General features: G+C 34.8%; 1 protein-coding gene and 1 pseudogene across 1 annotated transcript in view; both read right to left on the bottom strand.

The window, feature by feature from the left end:
• LOC124515579 (18S rRNA aminocarboxypropyltransferase-like) overlaps positions 1 to 15,309 on the bottom strand; it is a 33,623-nt pseudogene extending 18,314 nt beyond the window's left edge.
• The window catches only part of ERBB4 (erb-b2 receptor tyrosine kinase 4), a 730,912-nt gene that overhangs the window by 462,755 nt on the left and 243,260 nt on the right, over positions 1 to 24,897 (bottom strand). The gene's annotated exons all lie outside the window — the stretch shown is intronic.

The raw sequence follows: 24,897 nt of genomic DNA, 5'->3' as shown, positions 1-24,897 counted from the left end.
ACTCAATTTTAAAATTTGAAACTGTTTTTAAAAAATTATAATACCTGGGACAAATATTGAAAAAAGTTCAAGCGAAAGAGAAATTTCAATAAACTTTTGTATCCACTTCCTTCTTTCTGTTTCTACTGTTTCAATTCAAGTTCCATTTATTCCACACCTTAACCACTGAAAAGCCTACTGAGGCAAAGGCTCATAATTTGTTCTCCCTGATTCTTACATTCATTAACCTCTCTTGGCTAATGGCATGATGACTGGAGCTTAAGCATCCTTATTGGACTGACAGAATTTATGTGCTGAGGATAAAGGAGTAACTAGATAGAAGAACTGTAAGGTCATAATGTTCACACAACCATAGCAGCCTTAAAATAACTACCTCTAGCTTTCTTTTACTTAAGAGAAATATAGTTTTATCTTATTTGAGCCACAATTCATTTATGGGCATTATTTTTTGGTCACTGGCAACTGAGCTTAATATAAATTATTATATTTTATATATACACTTTTTTTCTATCAACGCTCTCTCACTATAATCCAACATTCAAGCATACCATTGAAGTTTTTCTAAGAATATATCAGATCATGTTCCCTCCTCCATTAGAATTCCTTCTTCTCATTCCAGGGATACTGCTATTATTCCAGGCATAATGATATTTTTAAAGTTTATTTATTTATTTTGAGAAAGAGAAAGAAAGATCGAGAGGGAAAGAGAGTGAGAGAGAAAGGCAGAGAGAAAGGGAGAGAGAGAATCCCAAGCAGGGTCCGTGCTGTCAGTGTGGAGTCCAGGCATAATAATATTGCTGTCATTAAACAATCATGTTACAAAAAGAATGCAAAACCTGATTCTGCATTTTTAAATGAAATGCCAATTTGTATAGCAAATGAAAACCCGAAGATAGCCACCAAAAAATAAATGTGTTATTTTTGGATTATGAAATGATGGATAACATTTGCGTTTGTATTGTATTTTTCTGAATTCACTAAATCTATTACAATAAGAATGCATCACTGCAGTAGTTTAAACAAATGAGTTTTTCAAAATAAGAGATTAAAGCCCTCTGTGGTTTCATAAAACTTAAATTTCTCTTATAATTTAAATCTAAAGTCAGTTCCATTCATCACAGTAACAAATCAAAATTTTCTACTTCCAATCTAATCATTCCTCACTGTTCTGGAGGCTTTAACCAATGAACTGAGGAAAGGAAAAAAGAAACGATAATATAAAACTTGGAAATATAGATAATTCTGTCAGTTGCAAGTAGTATGTTGATATCACAGAAAACATTGAAAATATAGAATTAATAAACTAATAAAATGTAACTGATTTGGCATGGTGGTAGAATTCACAAAAATATGCAGAAATCAAAAGTTCTTTTATCATAACAAAAACCTAATTTCAAAAATTCCATTAATAATAGATGTGGAGATTTATAGTTTTTAGAGAGAATATCAAGTTAGCAGAGAAGCAAGAAATTAGCTAGTAAGTGGTGTTGAGAAATTTTTCATTTTGTATGATGTATCCTTGAAGCATTCAAAAACAACACAAGATAAATTAGACATTTAAATAATTGAAGCAAAAACAGAGTTAGAAGAAAATGGATGAAAAGAATTCTGTAACTTTTGAGTTGAGGTAACCTTATTTTATCAGATAATAATAAGAAAAGTAACATTCATTAAATGCTTAATTATAACAGGCACTCTTCCAAGTGATTTTGCATGTATTGAGTTATGTGTGCCCTCTCAACCTCTGTGAAAAAGGAACTGATACATACGAGAGGTGCAGAACTAAGGTGCAGAGAGACTGAGTCATGGTGAATTCTGGAGCGTATGTTTTAACCCAAGCTATGAGGTTCAAGATTCTGTACACTTAGCTTTGTTTTTTACCTTCAGTAGCTACCTATGAAATGATTGACAGAAATGATTACTTAACACATCACACATTTCTGTATGGAAAAAGACAGCATAAAAAAGTTCAATTCCACCAAGAAAAATATTTTCAGCACACATGATAGCAGAACAATAATCCTAAGGAGCTTTCACAATTCAGTAAGAAAACAGATGAAAAATAAATATTCTATAGAATAATAAGCAAAAGACACAAATAAGTAACTCTTAATTAAAGTAATATAAATGGGTGATGACCAAATAAGATGTTTAACTTCATGGATTATCAAATACTCACAAAATTAAGCATGTGGAGATGTGGTATTTTTCATCTATTACACTGGTGTTGAAATTGTTGTTATTGCCATTTTGGCCAGGGTGTGGCAACACAGGCACTCTGATGTACTGTGTTAGAAGGACAAATTAATTGGACTTTCCGAAGGGCAATATGCAATATGTATGTATTTGAAATTGTGTATATCCTCTTTGTGGTAAGAGTGCCCTTTTAAGAATGTGGTCTAATTAAATAAATGGAAAAATGTAGTTGACAACTGAACTTTGCAGTAGTCATTTTGTAAAAGTGAAAAATTAGAAACTAGTTAAGCGTACACCTAACAGAGATAGGTGAAGCAAAGTATAAGCACATTCCCACAATGGAATGTCACTCAATCATATAAAAGACATATAGACTTATAATTGTAATATGTGAAGAAGTCCATGGTATACTAATAAGCAAAAAATATTGTTACACAGTAATATGGATTGGATGGTTCTATTTATTTCAATACACATGTATATAGGTTTGCTGTTTAAAGTCAGGAAGACATCACAAGAAAGTCTTATCACTGATTGGCTCAGAGTGGGTAGGATGGCAGAGGATGTGGATGAGGGTGAGAAGATAGATTAGAGAAGAGTTATATTTCTACTTATGACTATAGTGTTTTACTTTTATGAAAACAAAATTACTTACATAGATTACATAAAACGCTGGAAATATTTTCATCTTAAAAAGAAACTAACTAAAAATCTGTACTCCGTAATACTACTTCTTCCTTCCTCCTGCCATTCGTTACATTCAGCAGCTAAATCTGATTCTTAGTGGAGGTCCAGCAGAATTCTTATATTTCTGGATCAAGATTTCATTCTTATGCCCAAGACAATGCTTGTTTTCTTCTATTCCTAGATTGTTCCTCTTCCCAATTCTGCCTATCAAAAATCATTTAATAGTAGCTATTCAAAATGCTACGTGAGTCATTCAACTTATTTTCTCTTGTTTTTTCCATACAAAAGAGAAGAAAAAATATTAGAGACCTCAGCACAAAATGATAATATATTACATTAATCTGTGTATATATATGTGTTGTCTAGGAAGCTACAGGCTGCTCAGTGGCAGAATCTTCTATATCTCCTTACCCTTCTACCACGTGAGTCCTTAAGCATGTACATGCAATGCCATAAAAAGCTCAATGCACTGCTAGATTGACTAGACAGCTCAAATGATAAATGAAATGGTAATGAAGGTGACTGTTTTGCTAATTACTGAAACAGGTAATTTATCTCCAGTGAGGTTTGCCCTCATTTCTTCTCCGAGAAAATCGTTATTAACATGACTTTCATAAAAACAAAAGGCACAGCAATGCTTTTAATATTTAAACAAATTTAAGGTAAATAATGCCCCAGGGAAATATATTCAGTGTTAATGCAGTGGTAAAACTGTCTTTATTAAAAGTGTTTTATTACTAAAATTCTTGTCAAGCTAACAAGGTGGGGAATCTGAAGTTCTTAAAACTGTTTAACTGTAGCCACCTGACTCCAGGTCAGAGGTTAAAATGCTACATTCAAGTACCAGTCAAAGCAATTTAAGAGAAGGACAGAAAACTGAATCAACATTTAGCCAATCCTTATGCAATTTATCTTCACATCACTTATACCACATCTATTACCTAATACCTTATCATCACTGTTGGTTTGTAATACCTGCTGATCACTCTCTTGCCTTGCCCCCCACCCAAGAAAAAAAAAAGCAAAATTCTTTTAAAAATTGGAAGATTTTGAGAAATAATTTCCTTGTGCCTTCTATACATTGTAGAAAATCACAATATGCTTAACAAGTGACAATCCAGCCTATGTACATAATTCTATTGATTCTATTGATAGGGACTCACATTCTGGTAAAGACTCTATTCGAATTTTATATAGCATTAAAGAGAGGAAAAGTTCAAAACTGGAAGTAAAATGATCTCCTTACAATTTCCATCTATTGGTTCTAAATTCTCCCTTCTGGAACAATAAAATTAAACATAATTGCTTTTCAATATTAGAGTTTCATCTATTACAAGTTCCTCAGTTCCCTTTCACTCTATTTTTATTACATGTTTTCCTTCCAGAACCAGCATACCCTGGATACCTGTTCCCTGTAACCTTCCTATTTATCTCTTCTGCTCTCATATTCTTCCTGTTTTATTTAGTTCATTTCCAAGAACTTAAGCCAATGTTATTTTTTCCTACTTAACCAATTCCCTTCTTTCTCTCTAGTTTTAATATTGTAATAGTATTAGTATTATACAGTAATAATTGATATTAGTATTAATTAATATTAATTAATAATCAACTCTGCACTCTGAAACTTGGCAGTTCTCATTGTCGCTCTAATATCTGGCACTCCTGCCTATCTTTCCTGAAACCCTGTCTGTGAAAGTGTGCCCTCAGAATCTATTTTCTACTTTTGCTCTATCATCATTTATGAACTGCCTGCTTTTGGCTTTTCTCTAAGTTTCTGACCCCTAAATCCAGATTGTAAATCCAGAACCTTCTTCCAAAAGGACCATCTTGCCCAGAGAGAACCCACAGATATTAATAATGTCTGCCTAAACAAAATTTTCTAAATGTGTCCATTTTTAAGATGCATAAAATTTGAAGGACCAAGGGGTGCCTGCATGGCTCAGTCACTTAAGCGTCTGACTTAGGCTCAGGTCATGATCTCGTGGTTCGTGAGTTCAAGCCCCACATCAGGTTCTGTGCTGACAACTTGGAGCCTGAAGCCTGCTTCAGATTCTGTGTCTCCCTGTCTCTCTGCTCCTCCCCTGCTCATGCTCTCTCTCTCAAAAATAAATAATAAAACATTAAAAAATAAAAATTGAAGGACCTCCCTATCATTCTGCCTGTAACACCTGTTTGTCCACAGCGTGAAGTTTCCCTATTCTTGATCTGTCCCATTTTGTCACCCCAGTTGCACAACACCAGTTAATATCTACACATGTTATGGTGAAGACTGTAATTTTCCAATTAGATTAAGCTGAACAAATTAACCATAACACTACCTCCTTCTCTCTCCCTGTCTCTCTCTTTTTCCTGCTATGTATAGGACAAACTCTGAAAAAAAAGTAAACAAAAATATAATAAAATTAGAATAACAATAATAATGCAATTTTTCCCTTTTTCTGAAAAATAAAAAAATACATATTTATTTATTTATAGAAACAAAATGAATAAGGGAAATAGATTAATTTCACCCTATAAATATCAATTCATACAATAGGTTGAATAAATAATTTTAAAAGTATATTGAATTCTCCTTAATCTTTTAAAAAATTTATTACTCTATGTATAGCTTTTTTATTGAAAAGATATTGGAAATTAAAATTCTTTCAAAGGTAATGAGTTCTAAAACTTCTCTTCAGTTTCAATCTAGCCATAATTTTCCAGGGAAAGCCCAACCACAAATTATAATTTGTTACGACAAATAAAAGAAAAATGAAACTCATGTATTATACCAGAGTGAGGCCAAAGGTTAACATTTTCCCTCCCAGGCATGAAAGAAAGTCAATAAATGAATCTCTGAAGCTTTCATCAGACAAGCTGGATCTTTAGTGATAGTGAAGAAAATCTATTCTGAAATTGAACCCATTTAGAAAACAGATAGAACGAAGAATAATGGAAGATCTGTAGAGAAAATAAAGAACCTACTGCTATGATTTTTTTTTTTAAGTCCAGAGTGAGTTTCATCATTTTTAGTCACCCTTACATAGTTTCAGCATTAGTTCAAAAACAGTTTATAATGAAATGTCTTTAAGTTTCATGTCACTATTATAACATGGAAATTTATCTTTCAGTATTTTAGAGAAAGGTAAATTATAGAGAATGTAGTATGTGCCAGCGGGAAGAATCTAATGATGGGAGAAAACAATCTGAAAAATAAATCTGTTACTGTTTTATTTATTTATTTATTTATTTATTTATTTATTTATTTATTTATTTTAAGAGAGAGAAGAGAGACAGCATGCAAGCAGGGAAGGGACAGAGAGAGAATTGCAAACAGGTTCCCCGCTGCCAGCCCAGAGCCCAATGCAGGGCTCAAACCCACAAACTGTGAGATCATGACGTTTAACCAACTGAGTTGGACGTTTAACCAACTGAGCCACCCAGGTGCTCCTAATAAATTTTCTATAAATTGAATATTTTTACTAGCTTAAAATTATATAAAACATAGAAGACAAACAGGTGAAAACATGTTTTAATTTTATTGCCAAGAGCAATGAATCATTTTTTAGATTATGTCTTATTAGCCGTTTGCTCTTTCTCTTCCTTCATTCTGGAACTCATTCCTTGCAGGTGTCTATATGTCTTCTCTTTTGCTTTTTCTAGTCTTAATTCAAATACACTTTTACTCTGACTTTCCTTTTCCATGCTATCTAAAATCATAAACCTCACCCAACCAGTTCCTATATTTTCCTTGACATTTTTCTTAGCCCTTATATCTCTCTTTGCACTAAAGTATTCTTTAAGAGTAAGATGTGTCTTTCATTTTGCTTAAATCACTATATTGCCAACAACAAAAAGAATGTGTAGCACATGGAAGGCACTCAATTGGAATTTGTTTCAATAAAAATAAAACAGGACAGAAACCTAGAAAATAATCATATGTTAAGCTAACCAGAAATTCAAGAAGTTCAGAAGAAGAAATAAACATTCACTCACTGATGTTTTTTTAAGTGACTATGGAGATTCCTCAAAAAATTAAAAATAGAACTACTATACAAACCTAGAAATTCCACTTTTGGCTACTCATCTAAAGAAAATAAAAACACTAATTAAAAAAGATATATACATCTGTCTGTGTGTGTTTTTTCATATTCATAAGTTCAATGAGATCTTTATCACTACTACATTACTACATGCTTCCCTGTCATTACTAAATTCCATTTTTATTCTATTATGTTTCATTTATGTGGGTAAAATTCACAGAATTAATTTCGCAAAACACTAGTGAGCTATGATGCACAATTTCAGGAAAAACAAATCTGCTAAAGACTCTGGCATGAATGAGTCCCAGCCCAGGGCTATGATAGCCTTACTGAAGAGACTGAACTTCCTGTTGTGATTCTGCAGCAGTCACTGAACACTGAAGTTATTTTGTAATCCTAAGAGTGAGTAAACGCTGCTTCAATTTTCAAAAAGTATGGGGAGAAGTCATATTTTATAAACTACATCAGCGGGTAATAGACTAAGATGGATAACTTAAGGAGTCATTTGAGAACACAGAGAAGAAGAAATAGTAATTACTGGTGTCCAACACAATTTCTGTAAAAATTAATCAAATCAGACTAACGTCAACTGCCTGGTTGCTAAGCTAATGTATCAAAGATATGTAGTATGATTTTGAAAGCCATAAGAAAATAAAGGATCCACTCATTCCAATGACAGAGATAACAAGGTGTGGCCACTAACCCTGTTTCCTTTATTACTGGATACACAATTAGATTATATGTCTCAGTATCCCTTGTAGTTAGGTGAGACCACATGACTAGGTTCTGCCAGCTGAATGTGAGCTGGAAGTGATGTACACTGCTCTCAGATAGACTCTACCACATAACTCAGACCTGTTTCCCAAACCCTCTCACCGCTGTATGACACTTAAGCAACGGTCCCTTTCTCTCTTACATTATCAAGTGTTCTCTTTCATGACTCTTAACCATATCGGTACACAAACTGGATGTAATATTTCCTATACTAATATACCCATCTCTTTAATTTCACATGTATCTGCAGATTTTCTCTACTTCTCTGCTTCCTTTATAGTACAGTTCCACTATAGAATTATTATATCCACAGTTTGCCTTAAGATCCTTTGGTTGTCTGTTGACCCTATTCTAATCAAGATTTTTACCCCTGTCATAATATAACTCTAATCAGGGTCACAAATGAACCACTGCTTAGTCCATAAGATATTTTTTTCTGTCCAGTCTCATTTTACTTGATTTCTCCTAAACAGTGGACATATTTGCCCAGTCTCCACTTGACTTTCAAGCACTACCATCTTGTTCTCTTCATACCTAGTCACTCATTTAGCATTCCCACCTTACGTCTCTGCTATTGGCATGCCCACAGAAACTCCTTTTCTCTATATTCACATAAAGGCTCTCATAAAGCTTCATGTCTTCAAATGCCAAAAACACACAGATGACTTAGGAGACATATGTGTAGCCTAGACCTTTCACTTGCATATTAGGCTGATAGGTCCAACTGTTTTCTGAGTAATTTTGTCCAACAGGCAGCTCAGGTTTAGCAAGTTTGAAACCGAACTCCTGGTTCTCTTCTCCAAACGGAGCCTAATTAATTTCTCTGGTAATTGATAAATTCATTCTTCCAGATATAATCCATAAACAAACAAACAAAAAATACATGGAATTCTCTCTGACTACACTTCTCCACACTCTATAGTCAGTCCATCAGCAACAAATCTTTTTCCTTCAAAATGTAGCCCAGGGAGTTGGTAGTAAGATGGCGGAGGAGTAGGACAACCCTAAGCTTGCCTCCTCCCTGGAACACAGCTAGATAAATATCAAATAATTCTGAACAAGAAATCTATTGGAAGTCTTAGAGAACAAAGCTGCACATCTACAAACCAGAAAAACGACCCCTGGAAGCTAGGTACAGCATGGAGTTCATAGAGTTTGTGGGCACGGGGGAAAAGAAAAGAGCCACTGATGCCCCCCAGGGGAGGGAGCCCTGAAGGCTTCTGAGCAGTGAGAGAAAAGGAGGACAGAGAGAAAAACCATGAAAAAAAAATGTAGCCCAAAGCTCCACAACTTTTACTGCTATCATCCTGGTCTAAGATTTCCTCATCTTTTATCTCTTACTATTGCAATAAGTTTCTAACAGGTTTCCTTATTTCTACCTTTTTTTATCTGAAGTCTGCCATTCACACAGAAGTCCAGGTAATCTATTTAAGAATTTAAATAGATTAAATTCTGGGTGCCTGGGTGCTCAGTGAGTTAAGTGTCAGACTTCAGCTCAGGTTCATGGGTTCCAGCCTCGCATGGGGCTCTCTGCTATCAGCACGGAGCCTGCTTTCGATCCACCATCCCCTTCTCTCTCTGCCCTCTCCCCCCCACTTGTGCTCTCTCTCTCTCAAAAAATGAAGAAATAAATTTTTAAAAATATATACTCTTAAGGAGATTAGTTCAATTGTTATATCCAGAATTATTCTTTTACATGGTAAATCAGATTATATATATCACTTTTCTAAAGTGATATACATACACACACACACACACACACACACACACAGATATATGTGTGTGTGTGTGTGTGTGAGCATATACAAATATAGGTGTGTGCATATATATATATATATATTCAATCAACTTTTGAAAATTTGAAGACTGCTTAATATGCTATAATAAATCAAAAAGTATGGAATGAGCTATTTTTTACAGTAATTTTGAAAAGCTCTTTTCAACAGCAATCAACATACCAGTGGCATTTGCTTTTTGAAGTTATAATCCCATCACAGTTTACAATCCTATTTATTTGGCCTTGTTAACAAAATATACAGAATTAATTTCCTTAGTCAAATCTGTCAATCTGCTAGAATACTACCTTGGGGATTTAGCAATAATTTAAATAGTAAAAATTCTTCAGCAATATATACTGTATGCTCCATAATTATATTCTCTTAATATTGTATAAATTATAATATATAATACATATACAAATTATACTTGGCATTATATAAACATTACTTAGTTTAAATCTCTTGTTTATTGTGATAGATACAAGTAAGATAGCATTGATAAATAAAAGAAAAAAATATAAATAAAAATTTACATAAGCACACGGTCTAAACATATGCTTTACTACGTACAAAAACATACATGCACACAATTATTTTATTCAAATATGGACTTCATTTCATGAAAATATTCCCATATTTATCTCATGTTAAGCCACTCTAAAAACCAATTATTTCTAGAGGTTCATAGATATTTAAATAAATAGGCATATACATAAATCAAACAATAGTATATTACCTTCATAATCATGCCTAACAAGGACTATTTTCATCTGGCTGTAAGATCATAAAGCACTTTTTAAACTTTATAACTAATAGCTCTCACAATTGAAAAATCAGAAAGCAAAGTATATGGAAACAGATCTGCAAAATTTGGCTGATATATCTATTTCTTTTTCCTGTGCTGGCTCCTCTGAATTAGACCCAGAGGGACAGCTAGCTCTCCTTGCCCCTGCTTCAACCTAAAGATAAATAATACAAAGGATCTTCTTTTGCTCATCTGACTCAACCTTGTTTTACATAGTACCTTTTATCCTTAGCCAAATTATGGAAAGAGACTAAATGTCCATCAACTGATGAACGGATAAAGATGTGGTTCATATATACAATGGAATACTACTTGGCAATGAGAAAAAATGAAATGATGCCATTTGCAGCAACGTGGATAGAACAGGAGGGTATTATGCTGAGTGAAATAAGTCAGTCAGAGAAAGACAGATATCATATGTTTTCACTCATATGTAGATCTTGAGAAACTTAACAGAAGACCATGGGTGAAGGGAATGGAGAAAAAAAAAGTTACAAACAGAGAGGGAGGTAGGCAAACCATAAAAGACTCTTAAATACAGAGAGCAGGGCGTCTGGATGGCTCAGTCAGTTAAGTGTCCGACTTCAGCTCAGCTCATCATCTCACAGTTCGTTGATTCGAACACCACATCATGCTCTGTGCTGATAGCTCGGAGCCTGGATCCTGCTTCCCATTTTATGTCTCCCTCTCTCTCTGCCCCTCCCCTGCTTGCACTCTGTCTCTTTCTCCATCAAAATAAATAAACATTAAAAAAATTAAAAATAAATAAATAAATAAATACAGAGAACAAACTGAGGGTGGATGGGAGGGTGGGGAAGAGGGAAAAATGGGTGATGCGCACTGAGGAGGGCACTTGTTTGGATGAGCACTGGTGTTGTATGTAAGTGATGGGCCACAGGAATCTACCCCAAGAACCAAGAACACACTTTACACACTGTATGTTAGCCAATTTGACAATAAATTATATTAATAAATAAATAAATAAATAAATAGTGCTTCTTATCTTTTTTTTCCTAATAAGCATAATAAAGTTTTAAATGGAGAGGTCATATTAATACCTATCAATATACAGTAGCTTTCAAAAGGCTAAAAAATGACACTATCAACTCTATTTCTATTTTCCTTTAAACTGAATTATGTCTTTACTTTTTTAATGTAAAAAAATGCTTATCTTCATCTACCTCAAGTCTTCCAGCTAAAAGTTTTTAATGTAAAGTGGTTTTATCATTTTGATAAAAACACTGTGTAAAGAGAAAGACTGTATTAATTACTGAATAAAACATACTATTCCATTGGTATTCCTTTTATATTTAATTTGTGCCTTTAGCACAAAAGAATTAGGAAATTACCTGTTCACTGCCACAAATGATATCATAAAGGCACAATAAATTTTCAAGTGTCTACACATTATAAATGTAAGTTACTATGTATCTGACAAAAGTGATTTGTATAAAAGTATTTCTAAAACTATCTGACATCTATTCAAAAAGGATTTTTTGCACTTAAATTAGGATGACCATAGAAATTTACTAACCTTTCACGACACAGTGACTTAAAAAATTTCACTATTTGACTCTTTTGTAATTCTAAGAGCAAACAGCTCTCTAACATTTTCAGGATCATTAAATTAAAAATGATAAGGAAAGAAAATCATTAACTAATTTATATTTCTCTTCTAATGGGAATAGAATTAGTAATTACTTTTGCTGCTGAAAGCCCTGTAGTCAGTCACTTGTGACGAAATCACATGTCTATTGTTCAAGGTGGGGGGCCTACTGACCTTAAATTACAAACTCACAGATGTATTTGTAGACCAGTATTAACACAAGAGACATAACATCTTTACATAACCAACCAACCTATTATTCTCAGATTTCTTTTTCCTATGCAGCATTTACTATTTTTACTTTTTTTTTACATTTACTTCAACCATATTTGGTCTAGTACGTTACATACTGTACCCCTCAATATTTACTAAATTATTTTGTGAATCAATTTGGACATTTGAAAAGAGATGAGAACCAAGAGAAAGCTTACATATTCAAGATTTATTAAAAAATCATGAGATTCATGGAAGTTCTAATCATCAGCCATTAAAGCTGAAAGTTTCATCTGTCATAGGGCAATTTGTAAGCACACAGGGAATTAATTCCTTTTGCATTTCATTTGTTATCTTTGTTAAAATGACTATAGAATCTATGGTTTGAAAATTTTTAAGCTACCTTCATTTCATCCACTGATTTCTTTAATGACATTAGTGATCTATTCTCTTAAGGTCATATGTCTTTTATTTCAGTTCTAAAGTCATGCATTTTTATTATTTTTTATTTTTTTAATGTTTTATGTATTTTTGAGACAGAGAGACAGAGAATGAGTGGGGGAGGGCAGAGAGAGAGGGAGATGCAGAATCTGAAGCAGATCCAGGCTCTGAGCTGTCAGCACAGAGCCCAACGTGGGGGCTTGAACTCATGAACCGTGAGACCATGACCTGAACTGAAATCAGACGCTCAACCAACTGAGCCTCCCAGGTGACTCTTAAAGTCATATATTTTTAACATGTTTATTTATTTATTTTGAGAGAGAGGGGAAGAGAGGGTCAGAGAGAGAGGAAGAGAGAGTATCCAAAGCAGGCTCTATGCTGTCAGCACAGAGCCCATAGTGGTGCTTGATCCTATGAACCATGAGATCATGACCTGAGCTGAAATCAAGAGTTAAACACTTAACCAACTGAGTCACTCATGTGCCATAAAATCATATTTTAAATTCAGATAACGCACCCATTGGTAACATTTTATATGACATTGATTGTATTTATCCTGTTAAAAGTTGAAATGAAGAGCAAGTTAGCAGACTGTTATCTTTAAATAGAAAGGACTAACCAGAATGCAGTTTATAGAATTTTTTAAATGATATACTTTGCCAAACAGACCTGCAAATTGCACACTATTGTTTTTTTATAGTATTTAAATTTGATTAAAAATTGTATTTCCATTGACATGAGTTGTTATAATTTATTTGTTGTAGAATAAATTTTTAAGAAAGGCTCAAGACCAGAACCCTAGTTTATCTCCAGCATTCCTTAATAGAAAAGGTAATATCCCTGTAACTAGTTTTCCAAAAATTATCATTTATTTTCCTTAATTACATATTGCTATATCCCTAAAGATAGTAACATGATACAATGCAAGTGGCTGTTGTCAAGTCTAATATTTTGTTTTTCTTGACAACCAATCAAGTGCTATTTCATTGGTGAAAAATTACTCCCTAGTATTAGGTCCACAGAAATGTGAACTTAACCAAACTTATTAACTTATATTGTCTACCTCAAGTAAGCTTCTTGAGAACTCCTGTTACAGCCAGAGCATAACATTAACATTACTCTTTCATCAGCAGACAAGGTGCCCTATGCCTGTTCTTACAGAAGGAGGTTCTCTGCCCACACTAATCCAAGGCCTGAGCTTTCCATCACGGGCTGTACTCCAAATATAAATGCCCAAGGACGTCCTGAACTGTAAACTGATTCCTAAACACAGGGCACATTTAAGAAGGAGAACTTCAAAAAAGTTAGTGGCTCTCACATTCTCAATTAGAAATTCTCCTCAGATTAGCTGGGATTTCAGAATACATCAACACAGAGAAAGCAGTTGTTCCCACATCTTAAAATAGAACAGATTGAACATTTAACCTTTCTGCTGCCCAGTCAGGGTCTAATTACTATTTTATGTTTAAACACACACACACACACACACACACACACACACACACACACATGCACACTTTCCACTTTGCATTTCTCCTAATGTAATAAAACATAGATGGAAGTAAAACCAACTTCATTGCTCTTTGAAAGTCCGAAATGAGAGAAAAGGTATTTGCAGAAATTCAAAAGAATACTGTCAACTAGTCAAACTCAAATTTTCTATGAAAACACCAGTTTTTCAAAGCAACTCTATTTTAAGTGATTACCCTTTAGGAATGGATTTGGTGACTCTTTAGATTATTCATGATGAGGGATAATTATATTTTCTAATCCTGGTGTTATATTTAGCAACTTACTAAGACTTTATAGAGGACATGAACTCTTAGAGCACTTAGAATGACTGTGTCTCCCCAAGATTTGTCACATGCCCACTGTTTATAAGTAACCCTGTTTATTTACTAGATACTGCCAATGCCTCCTCCTAGCAATATAAATACCCATTACTGAAGTTTAATCTGCAGGATTGCCTGAAATGTAGTGACATTTTCTATTTTCCTAAGAAATATTTACAGGCCTATTACTTCTTCCATTTCAAAGCTACATATTAGAATTCAAGAATATCTTTCAAGCCAGTATCTCAAATCTGAACTGGAATGACTAAACAATATCCAGTCTTTATGTTTAATGAGATCATATTTACCCCTTCCACTGTCAATGGGGTGAGGAAACCATTGGTTATGAAAAATCAATTAAGCAGCTTAGTTTGGTTTTACAAATATTATATACTCACCTACTTATTTTGAAATAAATTTGGATTTCTTTAATATCTTTCTTTCATTTGGACAGGCAAATGGGTAGAAATGATGGACAATAAAATAGGCTGCTCTCTAGGGTGGAAGTGCCATGTTCTTAATGCCTAAAACCTCGAGTACGTGCCGTAGCTTTTTCTTTGCTGGCCCTGTGACCTTGAGAGATTCACTTAGCTATTCTTAAACTCATTTTCTTCACCTTTAATTGTTTCTGCTCTCTTTTTATAGAGATCACATTCTGTAAATGGGCATTTTTCTGTGATAGAGAAGAGATCGTCTGGTAAGTAGATAGATCAGCTCCTGTCTGGAAGCATGACAGGTGCATGGTGTTACGCCGTGTGCGGGCGCTGATCCTAGCAAGAAGAGTGAGCGGCCTGCTGTGGTAGCTCATGGAGGGAATGTGAAGGAGTGCTCCAAATATCCTTCGGCAAGCATTACCCACCTGGGGGAGATTCTCGTCCAATGACTGCCGAATGATAACTGTCATAACTGTGCTTTTCACCATGGCCTTCTCAGCACTTGCACTATGTTTACCCATTTCAAGATGCCATCTGGGGTGTTTTCCCACATCATCACCTCAGAGGACGAAGGTATCACACATAATGGGAGTATTTATTACTATGAACACATCTGGCGTTTTTGGAATTGTCAAAGAAAACCGACAGCTCCTGTAGCCTAATAACTTTTTTCTACATTTTATCGCCCTTGATATTAAAACTCTACTTGAGATGGGCACGTGTAAAGATGAATACAGGATGCCATAGCTGTGAGCATCATTTGTAAAGGCCAAGAAAACAGAAAATGTGGCTTTTACATAAACATGATAGTCAGAGGTACTTAATTTATACATACATATTTTTTTCTCTTTACAGAAATGCAACCCTTTGGAAATGGGTGTATAGGTACTGATATTGTGTAGCCCTTTTAGCAATTATGTACTGATGGGTGCCTGGATGGCTCAGTCGGTTGAGCAGCAGACTTCAGCTCAGATCATGATCTCGTAGTTCATGGGTTCAAACCCCTCATGGGGACAGCTGAGTCTGGAGCCTGCTTGGGATTCTGTGTCTCCCTCTCTCTCTGGCCCTCCCCCACTCGCACTCTGTTTCTCTCACTCTCAAAAAATAAAATAAAACATTAAAAAACTATATTAAAAAAAGAAATTATGTACTGGGACACCTGGGTGGCTCAGTCAGTTAAGCGTCTGACTCTTGATTTCCGCTCAGGTCATTATCTCACGGTTTGTGAGATCAAGCCCTTCAAAGGACTCTGCAATTACAGTGCAGAGCCTGCTTGCGATTCTCTCTCTCTCTCTCTCTCTCTCTCTCTCTCTCTCTGCCCCTCCCTTTGCACTCTCTCTTTCTCAAAATAAATAAACATTTAAAAAAAAAGAAATTGTATACCATCTCAGTTTTTTTTGTTATAATTATTGTTAGGTTTTAGAATTTACAAAATAGTATTTTTAATTAGAAAGCTTCACCATCTTCCAAATTCATATACATGCAATTCCCTCACTCCTCTTCAGTATTGTTTTGCTTAGTTGTAGGCTTAGTTTAAATTTCTGATGTCTTTGTTGGACAATACATGCTTCTTTGAGGGCAGAAATTGGAATGTGTTAATCCATGTGCCCCAAAGTGATTTTCCCCTTATCTTGCAAAAGCAGTCAATAAATGTTTATTAAATTATAAATAAATAGAATTTGTTTCTAATGAAAAGGTCTGACAGCATTTTAAGAGATTTTGGGTTTTTTCTAACATTAAACATTTCAGCAAATAACAAACATTTCTACAATCTACGATTAGCTCTGGTGAGATATTTTGTCCCTATTTTATACCAGATAACACTGCACAAAGTGTTTATTGACATCTAAATACTGACATATAATAAAGTGCTTATAAAAGTAATTTAAATATAATACTAGTTTAAACTAAAATATCTGTTCTATATATGCTTAAAAGGAAAAAAAAAGAGCTATTAAATCAATTTTCTAGAGTTTGATTTCTTTCGTCCATGCTTCTCTCTGCAATTATTTTTGAATACCTGTTGCAAACAAGTGTTGAGAAGCAGATTTACTACATTGATTATTAAAGTCTCAAAATTGAGTAATTTTCCCTTTATGTATTACCAGACTATTGTGGACTTTAAAAAAATATACAGATTACAGAATTAGATATTTTAATCAACAATAATATAAACAGCTAGAAATAAGAGCAACAAAGAGAAACAACTCTATTTAAAACCAATTCAGAGTCTAAGTGCTTTTAAACTATATTTAAAACCAATTACTTTTTGATTATTTAAAATATTCCTTAACTAAAAAAAACTTTATTTTTTTAGGAAAATAAAAGACTTTACTCAATGAAACTATCTCTGTAACCTCAATCCATATACCATATTTTATTCAAATATATTAAAAAAAATTATTTTGTTGAAGTGTCTTCCAGAATGCTTCATATGTAACCCTGCTACTACATTTCTTCTCTCCTCTTTCACTGTTACTACAGTAACTTATAAGTCTCTTTTCCTCCAAATCCCCTGTAATTTCCCCTGACTTCATTCTAATCAGTCAGATTCTTGAGTATGAGATAAATGTTCTCACCCACAGTTCCAAGAGCATTATTTGAATAGGTTCCCAATAATTACTCATTATATAATTAATTAAAAAAATAAAGGGGTTCTTGAGTGGCTCAGTGGGTAAAGCATTGGACTCTTGACTTCGGTTCAGGTCATGATCTCACAGTTCCTGAGTCTAAGCCCCCACTGGGCTCTTTGCTGATAGTGCAGAGCCTGCCTGGGATTCCATCTCCCTCTCTCTCTCTGCCCCTCCCACACTTGATCTCTATTTCTCTCTCAAAATAAATTAAAAAAATAAACTTTAAAAAAATCAAATAAAGTAACCAAAAAAATTTTACAATGATTAATGAAACATCATATTGAATAGAGATACATCTTAATGTCTCACATTAGTTGGCCAAATTTGACCAGCTTGAATTGATCTATGGAAAGTGATGTTGGGGACCAAACAAACAAAGCAGAATCTAAGCAAGATGTAAAATTCCAGTTCCAGATAAACAAGTTGCAACAGAAATCTCACTTTTGAAGAAAGGCCAATTAACTGGTGTCAGATACATGAAATATCAAATTCTGTGTCTTCCATTCATGTGTGGAAATGCAGTTGTTCTTTTAAATATTTTCATGTACTTGAATAAATATTTAAGTTTCATACATAGCTCCTACTGAAATGGATACTCAATAAATATGTAGGTGACTGACTTTTTTTCAAAAACAAAACAACAAACAAACAAAATCTCAACAAAGAACCATAATATTTTATCTGTTTGTGGCACTAATTTAGGTTTTCTCCTAAATAATATATTGATCAGGAAAAAAAAAGTTGGTGTTAAATTCTGTATTTTGGGGGTGGCTGAGTGGCTCAGTCAATTGAGCATCCAACTCTTGATCTCAGCTCAGGTGTTGATCTCAGAGTTGTAAGTTCAAGCCCAACGTTGGGCTTTGCACTGGGTGTGGAGCCTGCTTAAAAAAAAACAAAACAAAACAAACAAAAACTATCTTTTGTTCTGCAACACTGATTACATAAATTTAAAAAAAAAAAGACAGAAAATAGCACCTTTACTTAAAGCTTACCTTCTTAGTTGTATGAATGAACAGATTTAACAAGAAACAACTGCCAGTATCTCCTAGAGATTTGTTCTTACACATGTTTTTCATTATATCAAATTATTTACATTCCTAAAACTCAAAGCTAGTTGGAGAATAAAATGACAACACATCAAATTATTAGCTAAATATAGTCTATAGGAAGAATATTCTAAAAAGAAGATGGGCTGTTTCAAGATAAAGAACATTAGGGTCAGCCATTAATGTCAAAGGCAAGTAAATACCATTCCAAGTATCCCAGATAATACACACTAATAGTGGGTTTTAGCTGGATTCAGGCTGATGCAGGTGCATGTTCAGCAGCTGCAGAGGCAACACACATACACACATATTCACACATAGACATGCACACGGAGCATAATATAAACTAACTCTCTTGAAATGCAGAGAATGGAAAACTGTAAACACAGAAAACTCAAAGAGTAATGAGCTCATATAAATGCTTGAACACTAACTCTCCATTTCCCTGTGATTGTTTTAACTCCTAACAGTCCAAGATTTTAAATCATACAATAGACACATACTTAGGCTGAAATTCTAAGAGAAAATTATTTCTTCAAAATACTTACTGGCTGTTGGATCTTAAACATCTTTCCTAATTTTTCATTGCCTCAGCTTTCTCATCCTATAATAATTGAATTTATCACAAATGCTTTCTATTTGATTGCATACAGACATAATATATGCATATAAAATAGTACAGTGCTTGACTCATAGCGCTAAATAAATTTTAATTATTACTTTACCAATATTATCCCACAGTTGATTAACGGTTTTGGTGAAGAAGTAAAACACAAAATTAAGATTTACTTTATTATCACAAATCTTACTTGAATTCATAAAAGCATACTTTTCAACTAATTTTCTAGTTGATCACTACATTTATTTTACTAGTTTTAAATGAAACTAAACAATATAGTTGTTAATTTCACTGTAGAATCTGTAAAAAAAAAAGTAGTTCCCAAATCTACTTTTTCTATGTCAGACTAAAAGACTTGGTTCACTGACCAACAGAAAACAATCACACTGTCTCACAAATGCAGAATTAGCATTTATGGAAACACAGGTACTATTTTAAGTTACACAGGAATGGTGTGAGGCAAGTTCTTTGTTTTTGTTTTTGTCTTATTACCAAAAGTAAACAGAAGGATCTTCATAGATGTTATAAGAATCACCAACTCAAGCAAATACCTTACCTTAGTTGAGAAAATATTCATATTATATTAAATTTTTAAAAAGTTATATTATTATAAAGTTTCTTATTATATTAGTTTATTACAAACTTAGTAACTTTAAACAACATATATTTATTATCTACAATTCTGGTGGTGACAAGTCTGAAACGGGTCTCACTGGGCTAAAATCAAGATGTCAGCAAGTTTAAATTCCTTCTGGAGGGTGTGGAAAAGAATGTTTATTTGCTTTTTTCAACTTCTAGAAGTTGCCTGCTTTCCAAGGCTCATGGCCTTTTCATCCATCTTCAAAGCCAGCACAAGGACCAAGTCCTTTTTACTCTGCCATAACCTAGATTCTCTCACTGTGTCCCCCTCTTACACTTTTAAGAACTCTGTGATTACTTTGGGCTCTCCCAGATAATTCAGGATTATCTTATTATCTTAAGGTCAACTGATTAGCAAACTTAATTCCATCCACACCTTTAATTTTCCTTTGCAGTGTGACCTATCACAAGCTCCAGGGATTCAGAGGTGGACATCTTTGAAGGGCCATTATTCTGACTCCGACCTACCTCTCAGCTGATGATTTTGGAGCAACTACTACACTTTACACGTGGAGCACTTTAATATTTTAATGGGTTATAAATACGTACTCACATGCATATATATTTTGTGAAAAGTAGTAAAACAGGAGATATAGAAGGCCTCTCTGAAGAATTAACATTTGAAAAGTGACTTGAAGGAAGTGAAAAATGGAAACAGAATAGGCGAACGATTCTAAGCAAAGAGAATAGTAACTTCAGAGGCCATGAAGAGGAAAGGTGTTTGGTGTTCTTGAGGAATAGCTAAGAGGACAGGATAGTCTGGCTGGAATGGAGGGGGGGGGGATTGGGGGTTGAAGTTTGAGGAGAAAACAGGTGGAACATGTAAATCCTTGTGAGTTATTTAACTAAGAGTGAGTTACATCCAAGCACAAGAGTCTCACAATTGGAAAAGCAGCATTACAGCTGCTCTGTGTGCCCGGCAAGGCTGGAAGCAGGAAGACCGGTTTGAAGACTCACCTAATAATCCAGTTGAGAAGTAATAGTGGCTGGGGTCATGGTGGAAGAAGAGGAGGGAAGGAAACATATAGGATGAATATTTTATAGAAGGAAGGGGTTGGCCACATTTCCTGGTGGAAAGAATTTAAATTCAGAAAAAGCAAAAAAAGGAAAGAATCCTAGACAACCCCAACATTTTTATTGTGAGCAACTGGAAGAACATATACTTCATATTTACAAAAACAGGACAAACTATAGGGGAAGCATGTCTAGAAGGAAAAATCAAGCCCTTAAGCTGATAGACACACCTAGGGGATATCTTCTGTCAGACAGTACTGATAATCTGTCAATATTCATTCTTTTCTCCTTAATAACAGATCTCCTGAGTTTTAGCCAGGCATATTTCCCAGTCTCTCTTGAAGCTTGATTTGGCTATGTGACTTAGTAATGGACATTGGAGTACAAGAGAAAACTATGGCAGCTCCAGATCGTGCCCTCAAAAGAATTATGTGCTCCTCTGTTTCTCTGTTCTTGTCACTTGTTGCTAAGAGTTGTCCTACCAACCCAAACCATCTCCATCAGAGAGATTAACTGATACATTGCTTATGTTGATATATTTTGGGGTCTCTTTTTTACAGCAGCTTAGCTAATGCTTAACTAAATATAGCATCTAAGCAAAAATATCAACCAGGCAGCTGACTATTGTACTATATAAGTCTGTGTTCAGGGGAGATTTCAAGGATGGAGACATACAAATGGGAGTCTAGCATCTAGATGGTATTTGAAGTCAGGGGACTAGATGAAGTACTGATGTCTAGCGTTTTCTTCAGACAAACATCAATTTTCTCCACATTCATGTGTTTACTCCATGATGACAAAACAGGTACTGAATAGCATGGCTTTTGCCTTGATTTTTTTCCTTTGATTGTCACTCCTCAGACTCATAATACAAACTACTGGAAGACATACATAGCCATCAAACCCAGAGTGTGAAACTGATCTTTCACGTTGGAAGAAGAGCAAACACCTTATTTGACTATTCATTATTTTACCATACAGAGACCAGACTCATTTTTATGTTCTTCTTGGATATTTAGGATTACAGTCCTAGTGATAAATCCCGTGACCTTCTTTCTATCACAAGTCACCTATTGAAGAATCTAAAAGGCAGGAATTTTCGTTTGATCAGATAATGCCTATTTTTAAAATTAAATCTGAGTGACTCAGGCAAAGTTTCATCTTTCTAGAACCCATCAAACCCCACAACTATCCCTGCTAATCCTCATCATTCCAAATTACACATGGATATAATTAAATTGTTTAGGATAGGATTTGAATTTTAGAATGTAGGCTAAAAATTATTCTTCTTGGAAGAATTGAATCCTTTTTTTTTTTTTTGATGCATAAGTGATTTCTTGATTATTTGCGTTTGGCCATTTATGAACCCTTCAAATGCTTGTTGCACAAAATCATAGTTCTAGGGTAATTCCTAATAAAATGTTATTTTTTTCAATATATGAAATTTATTGTCAAATTGGTTTCCATACAACACCCAGTGCTCATCCCAAAAGGTGCCCTCCTCAATACCCATCACCCACCCTCCCCTCCCTCCCACGCCCCATCAACCCTCAGTTTGTTCTCAGTTTTTAACAGTCTCTTATGCTTTGGCTCTCTCCCACTCTAACCTCTTTTTTTTTTTTTTTTCCTTCCCCTCCTCCATGGGTTTCTGTTAAGTTTCTCAGGATCCACATAAGAGTGAAAACATATGGTATCTGTCTTTCTCTGTATGGCTTATTTCACTTAGCATCACACTCTCCAGTTCCATCCATGTTGCTACAAAGGGCCATATTTTGTTCTTTCTCACTGCCATGTAGTACTCCATTGTGCATATAAACCACAATTTCTTTATCCATTCATCAGTTGATGGACATTTAGGCTCTTTCCATAATTTGGCTATTGTTGAGAGTGCTGCTATAAACATTGGGGTACAAGTGCCCCTATGCATCAGTAATCCTGTATCCCTTGGGTCAATTCCTAGCAGTGCTATTGCTGGGTCATAGGGTAGGTCTATTTTTAATTTTCTGAGGAACCTCCACACTGCTTTCCAGAGCGGCTGCACCAATTTGCATTCCCACCAACAATGCAAGAGGGTTCCCGTTTCTCCACATCCTCGCCAGCATCTATAGTCTCCTGATTTGTTCATTTTGGCCACTCTGACTGGCGTGAGGTGATATCTGAGTGTGGTTTTGATTTGTATTTCCCTGAAGAGGAGTGACGTTGAGCATCTTTTCATGTGCCTGTTGGCCATTTGGATGTCTTCTTTAGAGAAGTGTCTATTCATGTTTTCTGCCCATTTCTTCACTGGGTTATTTGTTTTTCGGGTGTGGAGTTTGGTGAGCTCTTTATAGATTTTGGATACTAGCCCTTTGGCCGATATGTCATTTGCGAATATCTTTTCCCATCCCGTTGGTTGCCTTTTAGTTTTGTTGGTTGTTTCCTTTGCTGTGCAGAAGCTTTTTATCTTCATAAGGTCCCAGTAATTCATTTTTGCTTTTAATTCCCTTGCCTTTGGGGATGTGTCGAGTAAGGAATTGCTACGGCTGAGGCCAGAGAGGTCTTTTCCTGCTTTCTCCTCTAGGGTTTTGATGGTTTCCTGTCTCACATTCAGTTCCTTTATTCATTTTGAGTTTATTTTTGTGAATGGTGTGAGAAAGTGGTCTAGTTTCATCCTTCTGCATGTTGCTGTCCAGTTCTCCCAGCACCATTTGTTAAAGAGACTGTCTTTTTTCCATTGGATGTTAATTCCTGCTTTGTCAAAGATTAGTTGGCCATATGTTTGTGGGTCTAGTTCTGGGATTTCTATTCTATTCCATTGGTCTATGTGTCTGTTTTTGTGCCAATACCATGCTGTCTTGATGATTACAGCTTTGTAGTAGAGGCTGAAGTCTGGGATTGTGATGCCTCCTGCTTTGGTCTTCTTCTTCAAAATTCCTTTGGCTATTCGGGGCCTTTTGTGGTTCCATATGAATTTTAGAATTGCTTGTTCTAGTTTCGAGAAGAATGCTGGTGCAACTTTGATTGGGATTGCATTGAATGTGTAGATAGCTTTGGGTAGTATTGACATTTTGACAATATTTATTCTTCCAATCCATGAGCAGGGAATGTCTTTCCATTTCTTTATATATTCCTCAATTACCTTCATAAGCTTTCTATAGTTGTCAGCATACAGGTCTTTTACATCTTTGGTTAGATTTATTCCTAGGTATTTTATGCTTCTTGGTGCAATTGTGAATGGGATCAGTTTCTTTATTTGTCTTTCTGTTGCTTCATTGTTAGTGTATAAGAATAAAACTGATTTCTGTACATTGATTTTGTATCCTGCAACTTTGCTGAATTCATGTATCAGTTCTGGCAGACTTTTGGTGGAGTCTATCGGATTTTCCATGTATAATATCATGTCATCTGCAAAAAGCGAAAGCTTGACTTCATCTTTGCCAATTTTGATGCCTTTGATTTCCTTTTGTTGTCTGATTGCTGATGCTAGAACTTCCAACACTATGTTAAACAACAGCAGTGAGAGTGGGCATCCCTGTCGTGTTCCTGATCTCAGGGAAAAAGTTCTCAGTTTTTCCCCATTGAGGATGATATTAGCTGTGGGCTTTTCATAAATGGCTTTTATGATCTCTAAGTATGTTCCTTCTATCCCGACTTTCTCAAGGGTTTTTATTAAGAAAGGGTGCTGGATTTTGTCAAAGGCCTTTTCTGCATCGATTGACAGGATCATATGGTTCTTATCTTTTCTTGTATTAATGTGATGTATCACGTTGATTGATTTGCGAATGTTGAAGCAGCCCTGAATCCCAGGAATGAATCCCACTTGATCATGGTGAATAATTCTTTTTATATGCTGTTGAATTCGATTTGCTAGTATCTTATTGAGAATTTTTGCATCCATATTCATCAGGGATATTGGCCTGTAGTTCTCTTTTTTTACTGGGTCTCTGTCTGGTTTAGGAATCAAAGTAATACTGGCTTCATAGAATGAGTCTGGAAGTTTTCCTTCCCTTTCTATTTCTTGGAATAGCTTGAGAAGGATAGGTATTATCTCTGCTTTAAACGTCTGGTAGAACTCCCCTGGGAAGCCATCTGGTCCTGGACTCTTATTTGTTGGGAGATTTTTGATAACAGATTCAATTTCTTGGCTGGTTATGGGTCTGTTCAAGCTTTCTTTTTCCT

The sequence above is a fragment of the Lynx rufus genome, unplaced genomic scaffold (assembly GCF_022079265.1).
Source record: "Lynx rufus isolate CCGP_SWC_20201006 ecotype Redwood Valley unplaced genomic scaffold, mLynRuf1.p SCAF_2, whole genome shotgun sequence".
Lineage (NCBI taxonomy): Eukaryota > Metazoa > Chordata > Mammalia > Carnivora > Felidae > Lynx > Lynx rufus.
The sequence above is the reverse complement of the archived record's forward strand: the minus strand, read 5'-3'. Positions and strand labels throughout refer to the sequence as shown.